Genomic DNA, 9819 nt, shown 5'->3' on the forward strand with positions numbered 1-9819 from the left:
CCCGGTACACAGCTGTAATAACCCCCGCTGACACTGACTTCATTTACTGAGGTTATATTTATCGGTGTTTTATTTCCTGATGTTCTTATGTGTCCTACGTGTTTCAGTCGCTAATTCTGAATTATAACTAACATTAAAAACATGTTTAAGGAGGAGGGAGAGCAAATAAATCTGTTTAACAGCTGATCTTTGGGTTTTTGTTCAGTAATCAGCGTGACCTGTGTATAAACGCATAAAAGAGATAACGTTGGTGTTTCCGTCATGTAGTAACTGCTGGCTTTAACTGTACAAAGGTTGTTCGACACTATGAAACACATACAGACTTCATGATGTTCGGCTAATATTTTTATTGTGAATATTAATCATGAGGGTAAACGGCCCTGTACACCACGGAGCGAGGTCAGCATGTCCACGATATCTTCAGCTCTATGAGTTAACCCATCAAACTAATCTGTCATCTACGAATATGTCACGGGTCATATCAATATGATTTTACAGGAACTCATCCTTATTACTGCCAACTATTCCAGAGACGTGAAAATCTACAGCATAAAGAACAAAAAAATATAGCAGTCTAACGCAACACTGTAACAGAGATGAACGCGTCAGTTTGTCGCAGATCAAAGTGGAATGAAAGTGATTGGTTGAACAAGTGTTCATGATCTGTGTTTTCTGCATTTTCATCAGCGTTTAACCCAAGTTCCCAACCGGTCAGCTGGTGGGTAACAGGCATCTCCAAAAACATTAGAGTACTTTTGCAAATATCTGACGTCTTGATGAATCAAGCAGATATTTGAAGTTTACACAGAAACATTCTCACATGAAAATCTCTTAAAAGTTTATTTTGTGACCCAGAAAGAGTAATATTTCAAACTCTGCCACTCTGTGTTCCTCCGCCACTGCCTCGTTTGAGTTTTGGACGAAATGGATTCTGGGATATTGCATTTCGTCATTTCGAGCTCATTGGAGACCAGAACAGCCAATCAGATTTTTTTGCATCCAAGTCTGTGATTGGCTGGTTTTGTGGCACAAATATAACGGTGTACAGAAAGTAGTGATGGTAAATTAGATTGTTTTTACTGAATTGAGTTTGAGCAGAAATTTTTTTGTTAAGATACTGGATGTTGTGTTTTTCTCCACAATTTTAATTATAAGCTAGATATATAGCTGCTAACAGCAACAGGGATGAGTCAGTGAGTCAGTTGGGCTTGTGAATCATGATTCATGAGTCATTAAAGTGATTCTCGAGTATTGAACGATTCGTTCATGATTCGCGCATCACTAACAGAAAGAGTTGAGCGCCCACAGGCAGAAATGTTGCGAACACATTGCGAGCGAGCGCAAATGCAAAAACTGAGTGAGAGGGGGTGCTATTGTGTGTGTGTGTGGATAATAGCAAACACTGAAATACAGTTTTTGCACGCAGCAATGAATTTTGTTCACTCAAATTCAGCTTTTAAATTTAAATTTCTCCTCAAAATGCAACACTTGCACCTGCAAACTTTTTTTTATGTGCGCTCAATTTTTTTTTACATGCGCTCAGAGTAGTGGCACAAAAATAACGCCATATTCGTCGCGTCACTCTCTGATTGCTTAAATAGGGATAATGTTATAGCCAATATAATGCAAACTCCACTATTTTTTTAAATTAGAGAAATCTCGTTCTAAACTTGGTTCTGTTTGGAGACTTAATATTGACGGTATTATAACTGATGAACCCCGAAAAGTCTCCACCTATTGCTCCAATTTTTATAAAAATTTATACAAGTCAGAGTTTGATGAGAGTGCTGCTCTGAACTTTATGGAACAAATCCCTGATGTGCGAACAGTTAAAGAAGATCAGATGAGTTTCTGTGATAGGCCGATATCTATTAGTGAAGTGCTACCTGCTATTCGACGTCTTAAACTTAATAAATCCCCAGGAACCGATGGCTTAACCTCTGAATTTTACATTACTTTTGCAGATCAACTGGCTCCATTTCTTCTTAATATATACATTGAAAGTCTTATAAACCAGTCTCTTCCCCCCACTTTACCACAAGGTCTGTTAACCCTAATCCCAAAGCCAAAGAAAGATCCCACTTATATTGACAATTGGAGGCCAATTTGCCTCCTTAATAATGATTATAAGATCCTAGCTCAGATCTTTGCCAAAAGACTGAAAACTGTTTTGAATGATATTATTGATGAATCTCAGTCTGGCTTTATGGCTAACAGACACATATCCAACAACATTAGACTTGTTTTTGACCTAATTGATTATGCAGATTTGTGTAGGGATGATAGCTTTATCTTATTTGTAGATTTCTGCAAAGTGTTTGATACGATTGAACATGGTTTCATTTTTCAGGCTTTGGACAAATTTGGCTTTGGTCCTTATTTTCAGAATGCAATTAAAACAATGTACAAAAATTTAAATTGCTCCATCAAACTACAAGCAGGTACATCACCTAGGTTTAACTTGAACCGCGGTATCAGGCAAGGCTGCCCCATCTCCCCATACTTATTTCTCATCTGTGCTCAACTCCTCTCTGATTATATTAAAGGCAGTCCTCTGAAAGGTATAACAATTGCGGATGAAGAAATATTCATTAGTCAACTTGCTGATGATACCACTCTCTTTTTAAAAAATGCTTCACAGGTGCAGATGGCTATTAACACAATTAATGCCTTTTCTTTAGCTTCAGGACTCCACCTAAACATTGGCAAATGTGAACTGCTTGCCCTTAGAAATTGTACCAGTCTATCTATTGCTGGCATCCCAGTTAAAGAGTCTGTCACTTACCTTGGTATAGTCATTAATAAAGATCAATCCGAGTTCCGGTGAATATGGTAGGCTAGAAGACGTGCTTTCACTGTGCTCCCGCTCCCACCTGTACTTATCACAGTGTAATGCGCACTACTGTCTATATTTTTACCTAAACTAGTGACTGAGAGCTTTGGGAATACTCAGCAGTCCTAAATACGCTTTTTGGAAGTTAAATAATGTCGAAGCAGACGAAGATACAATCTCGAAAGACCACGGCCGTCGTGATGAACAATGCTAGCCAAACTGACATGCTAGTAGCAATGGGCGACCAGCCCTCGCCCCCGGTGGACACCGCAACTCTCGTCCGTGAGGTGACCGATAGCATCAGTGAGGTAATTGACCAAAAACTGTCTGCACTGTCGGGGACACTGGAGAAAATTTCGTCCTCGCTGGAAAACGTCTCCAAACGCGTCACGGAGGCAGAGCAGAGAATCTCAGATATGGAAGATGGGGTGACTGACCTCGCGGGGAGGCTGGCTGAAGCGGAGGGGAGGATTAAGGTTATGGCAAAAGGTTTGGACGACTTAGAGAACCGCAGCAGGCGCGACAATATTCGCATCATTAACCTGAAAGAAGGTGCGGAGGGTGAGAGCCCTACTCAGTTTTTTGAGGCTTGGCTGCCTGCCACACTCGGGCTGAGACACAGCTCCGCGGGTAAAGCCCGCATTAAAGTTGACCGCGCACACCGGGGCCTCGGCCCGCGGGGTGCTCACCCCAGGCCGGTGATCATCAAGCTCCACAACTCCGGAGATAAACAGCGGATTATGGCTGCAGTGAAAGCGGCCCCCGAACTCCACCACGACGGGCAGCGGATCTTCATACATCAGGATTTCTCCTACGCGATCCGTGAGAAACGACGGGGATTTAATGCTTCTTGCCGTGCCTTAATCGACAAGGGCATCCGCTTTAGGATGCGCTATCCAGCGACGCTTGTGCTGACTTACAATGGCAATGAGCACAAGTTTGAATCGCCTAAAGATGCACAAAGTTTCATCAATGCGCTGGATTAATAGATGCTTGCCCCGTACAAACTGTGGCACTGCCGGACTTAACTGGGACCGTGTCATTAGACGCCTGAGTCCGCAGCGTTTAACGCAGTTTGAGGAGGCAGAGACGGTTTAACGGGGAAAATAGCCTAATTGTTTACTCAGTCTCTAATTTTGATTCACAACTGACAGTAACCCGATTCCATTCAGGTTTGGGGAGCGGGGGCGGGGTTTTGCTTTGTTTTTTTTTTTCTCTTTTTCTTGTCTTCTCTCTCCTTCTCTCCCGTGGAGTGAAACTTCTTTTGGCTGCACTGGGCTTGTGACACCACCCGGTGGGTGGCATTTTCATTTTTGTTTGTTTCTTGTTTGTCTGTTTTTAGTCCGTGATACCTTGACGTTTATCTTAATTCTGTTATTGTATGCAATTTGTTGTGTGGGTGAAGGTTCCTTTGCCATCTTTTTGTGATGGTTTTGTTCATGTCAGCACGGCCGGTTCAGGCCATGGGTTAAGTCTTTCACATGTCTTTTATTATGATGGCTCTTTCTGTTTGCCTTGGGTTGACGATTCTTGTCCAATGACAGATTACTTTTGCAATGAGTAACACTAAAATTATTACTCTTAATGTCAAGGGAATTAACCACGTCATTAAGAGGCGCAAGATAATTTCCTTACTCAAAAAAGATAGAGTGCAGATTGCATTACTGCAAGAGACTCACCTCACAGATTCCGAACACCTAAAACTCAAACGTGATTGGGTGGGACAAATTTATTATTCTTCCTTTAACTCTAAAAGTAGAGGCGTCGCAATATTGGTCCATAAAAATCTACCATTCACGCTACATACTATTGTAAGGGATACGGACGGACGATTTATTTTGATTACTGGGCTTCTATATGGGGAATTAATTCTATTGGGAAGTGTTTATGCACCAAATACTTTTGATAGGTCGTTCTATTCAAATTTTCTGGCAAAAACCTCCCCTGTGTGTCCGAACCACGTAATAATTGGTGGGGATTTTAACTGTGGCTTGAATCCTGAAACTGATTATAATCCACCAAAATCTCAACCATCTTCAAAAATGGCAAAGGCTACAACGGACCTCTGTTCAGATCTTGGTCTCTTTGATGCTTGGAGAGTTTGTAATCCACATGTGAAGGACTTCACATTTTTCTCACGCCCCCATTTTTCCTTTTCCAGAATTGACTACATGTTTGTTTCTGGATCTGTCCTTGACAGAACTCGGGGCTGTTTGATCCGCACATGTGCGCTTTCGGACCACTCATCAGTTTCAATGGAGCTATCACAACCTTACTATGACCCTTCGTCTAGACATTGGCGGCTAAACCCAGCTCTCCTTAGTGACCCTAAATTTGTAAAGTATTTAGAAGATCAGTGGGAACTCTATCTTTCTACAAATGACTTACCGGGGGTTAGTGCTTCTACTCTATGGGAGGCGGGTAAGGCATTTCTCAGGGGCTCCGTTATCTCTTTTACCTCGGCAAAAAAGAAGAGCAACTTAGCCAAACAATTAGTGCTTGAACGCGATATCACTGACTTGGAGAGGGAGTTTAAGAAATCCTCGTCTATTTCTGTGCTTCGGAAGTTGGATGCAGCTAGATCGGCCCTGGACCAACTGTTAACTCAGAAAGCGGAAACTGCAATATTCTATGCGAAGCATAGATTATTTGAATCAGGCAACAAACCTGGACGCTTGCTCGCCCGACTTGCCCAAGGGAAACGGGGCTCTTATGCAATACCCTCTCTAAAAGATAAGGCAGGTGTCTTACAGTTTGAGGCTAAACTTATCAGCAAAATAATGAAAGAGTTCTATCAAGACTTATATTCCCCTGAGTGTCAAAATACTGTAGACGCCAGGAAACTGTTTCTTGACACTGTTAACCTCCCTATACTGTCAGAGGAAAGTCGATTGGATCTTTGCAGCCCTATCAGGGTGCAGGAGGTCTTGGATGCAATTAAATCCTTACAGAGCGGGAAGGCTCCGGGCCCTGATGGGTTTGGGCCAGAGTTTTATAAAAAAATGGCCAAACATGTGGCGGGTCCTTTGTTGGGAATGTATACAGAATCTCTTGAGAGGGGCGTGCTTCCACCCACCCTAAACCTTGCCCATATATCCCTGATCTTAAAGAAGGATAAACCCGCGGATCTGTGTACATCCTACAGACCTATAAGTCTACTTAGTGTGGATTGTAAGATTCTGTCCAAAATTTTATCCAGACGTTTGGAGGAGGTTCTGCCGGTTCTGATAAAGCCTGACCAGACGGGATTCGTCAAGAATAGATACTCCCGCTCCAATGTCCACCGACTCATAAATGTTGCGCAGTTCTCTCAGAACACCAATTATAGGGCTCTTGCGATCTCTCTGGATGCTGAGAAAGCATTTGATCGGGTGGAGTGGGAATATCTATTTGATGTTTTGGACAGGTTTGGTTTGGGATCTGAATTTGTCAAGTGGGTCAAACTGCTGTATGGGGCCCCAGCTGCAAGGGTCTTGGTTAATGGCTCGGTCTCGGATGTCTTCCCACTGGGTAGGGGAACGCGGCAAGGATGCCCCCTCTCTCCCCTGTTGTTTGCACTTGCTTTGGAGCCACTGGCAGAGGCTATAAGAACTGATCCTGAGATCTGTGGGGTGACCTTGTCGAATACTGAATACAGGATTTCCCTTTATGCAGATGACGTGTTGCTCTTTCTCACTAAGCCAGAAACTTCTATTCCTGCACTGACACATATCATCAACCAATTTGGCCTCTTCTCAGGGTATAAGATAAATTATGATAAATCTGAAGCTTTGCCACTGGGTGACGGGGGGAGGTGGGACGCTCCTCCTAATTTCCCTTTCAGGTGGTCGACCACGGGTTTCACATATTTAGGTATCAGGGTGTCCGCAGACACAGCGGAGTTGTACAAGTTGAACTTCAAGCCGATTGTGGCCTCAATCAAGAATGACCTCAATAGGTGGTTTGACCTCCCCCTGTCTTGGACGGGTAGAATAAGTTTAATCAAGATGAATGTGCTACCCAGAATATTATACCCCATTCAAATGTTGCCTCTCAGGATCAACAGAAAAACATTCATAGAGATTGAGGGATGTCTTTCTAAATTCATATGGCGTGGGAAGAAATCTAGACTAAAGATACAGATTTTACAACTGCCCACGGATGAGGGGGGTCAGGCACTGCCTAACTTTTTATATTACTACTGGGCTTGCCATGCACAAATAATCTCAGGGTGGTTACATTCCTTCCTTCACCGGGGCGAACCATCGGTAGATGCCTGGTGCTGTGACCCTCTCTCACCTCTTAGTCTCTTATCCACTGACCTGGCGGACCTCCCTCTTGGTGTCAGAACTAATTCCGTCTTGATGCCCACTTTAAAGGTTTGGCGTGATATTACTGCCCACGTCGGAAGAAGAGGTTTCTCTAGTGCACTGCAGCCTCTAACTAGGAATAAAGCTTTCCCCCCGGGTATTGGCGTTAATATATTTGATGATTGGTATTCCAAAGGTATAAGATTTATTTGTGATCTGTTCGAAAGGGGTAGTTTTATGGCCTTTAATCAAGTTCAAGTTAAGTATAATTTACCACAGAAACACTTCTTTGGATTCCTGCAAGTAAGGCATTATGTGAACTCCCTTAAATTTCCAGCCAATCAACCAGTTTTGAACCCTGTTGAAAGCTTTCTTCTCAAAGTTAACGAGGAAATGACTACAAAAAAGAAATTTATTTCTCTTTGTTATGGGAAATTGTTGTCTTTGAACTTTATAACCACTGATAAGGCCAGGGTTCGGTGGGAAACCGACCTCGAAGCTCAGGTTGGTGCGGAAGCATGGTCCAAAACTTTCAGATCTGCCATGAAATTGTTTCCCTGTAACAGACTAAAGGAAAGCCAGTACAGAATCTTACATAGACTACAGCGTACGCCGGAGTTCCTAAATAAAATTCACCCTCAGATTTCTGCTCTTTGTGTGAAGTGCAATACGGCTGTAGGGACCTATTACCACTGCATATGGCAATGTCCTTTAATTACTAGATTTTGGAAGAATATTGCTATAGAGCTTTGCTCTATTTTCCACCGAACGATCCCACTGAACCCTATGCTGTTCGTTCTGGGTCTATCTATAGAAGGGCTCTCTCTGTCTTCTGTACAGATGCTTTTGTTAAGTAAACTTTTACATTTGGCGAGGCGATGTGTACTGTTTCAATGGATTCAGAGACGGCCTCCTACTGTTACACAGTGGTACAGAGAACTGCTCAGGGTGCTGCCGATGGAGCGCCTCAGTGCCATCATAAAGGGCAATTGTAATGCATTCTGTAGCATATGGCAGCCTCTGCTTGATCACCTACCTCATGACCTTACTGTGCTATTACATAAAGGGGACTCGCATTTTGTTTTTAAACACACTGATTAATGTCTGTGTTTTCCCCCCCTTTTTTTTTTTTTTTATTTATTGTTTCCCTTGACTTCGAATGTGAAACGCTTTACATATTTTGTCCCAGGCGTGTGTACTGGTAACTCATATACCTGCATTTGCTTTGTTTTTTTTTTTTTTTTGTTTTTTTGTTTTTTTTTTGTGCTTGGCTGTGCTGACTTGTTGCTGTTCGTGTTGTTCTGACAAAATCAATAAATCATCGTTTCAAAAAAAAAAAGATCAATCCACCAGGTGCTCCCTTAATTTCACTCCAATTTTGGACAAAACACAACAAAAGCTAAATGCTTGGCTGCAGCGGGATTTATCTATTAAAGGGAGAGTTTTACTCACGAAAGCAGAGGGTTTATCTCGTCTAACTCATGCTGCTTTGTCTCTTGATGTAAATAAAGAAACCCTGGCAGATATTGACAGACATCTTTATAATTTCATATGGAAGAATAGAATTCATTATATTAAAAGATCAGTTTTATCCAGCTCATACCAACATGGTGGAGTAGGGCTGCTCAATTAATCGAATTTTAATCACGATTACGATCTGGGCTTTCAACGATCATTAAAAATGACTGAGCCGATTATTAGCCCCTCCCTCATTTATCCGCGACACCTTAAAGGCCGGTCCGTGAAAATATTGTCGGGCATAAACCGTCCGTGGCGCAAAAAAGGTTGGAGACCGCTGATTAAGAGGACCCGAGGGAAGCTCGGAAAGCTCGGAAAGCTAAGCAGGAGTTATTTGGAGAGTGACTGCCGCTGGTTGAAAAGAGAGTTTAAAAAAAAAAACTTCAGTGGTGTTGCACACTATTTTATATTATTTTTTAAAGTCATTGTTAACCCTTTAAAGCCGGTCAGAGCAGCACGCTCCGTGTTGTGTAACTATTTTTAAATCCCTGTAGAACCTGAACCGTGTAAGCTAGCGCAATAATTTGTTTTGCATATGAAACCGGAGGAGTTGTACTTACATCTGATGCCATCAGCTTGTCCTCGGTCACGGTTTCGTTCCACATATAGCTTTGCAAAAATTGCATAAAAAGCGCTTGCAGGAACAAAAACATAATATTCCAGAAACACGCTTTGCCGTTCCTATCAGCTGTTCGTAACACTTCCCACAGTGAAATGATGCACCTGCTGTTTTCTTTGCAAATTTGCATCATAGGATTGTTTTTTGTTTTTCCTGCAGTATATAAAAATTGCTGTATCTCCAAAATAAAACTATGAAGACACTCAAAATAAATTTCCTGTGGTGGGAAACTATTTTTTGCAACTTTATTGTATTTAAAGTTTTGAGGGATAAACCTCTTAAATTTCTCCAAGTAGAAATATATGTAAACAAAACAAAAGCGATTTTCAATTTTTTTTGTAGTTTATTGCACTTTTTTGCAATTTATGTAATTACTATGGACTTAATGCATACATATTATTAAAATATGGGCTATAACAGTTGTATTGATGTATAGCAACTTGAAATGCTCCCACAAATGGCACTACAGCATGTAAAAAAAAATAATATAAGCTCTGGTGGACTTGGTTCTATAGTAGGTCTTAAAGGGTTAAATAAATATCGTCAAATAATCGTGATCT

Source organism: Astatotilapia calliptera, chromosome 13 (assembly GCF_900246225.1).
Source record: "Astatotilapia calliptera chromosome 13, fAstCal1.2, whole genome shotgun sequence".
Lineage (NCBI taxonomy): Eukaryota > Metazoa > Chordata > Actinopteri > Cichliformes > Cichlidae > Astatotilapia > Astatotilapia calliptera.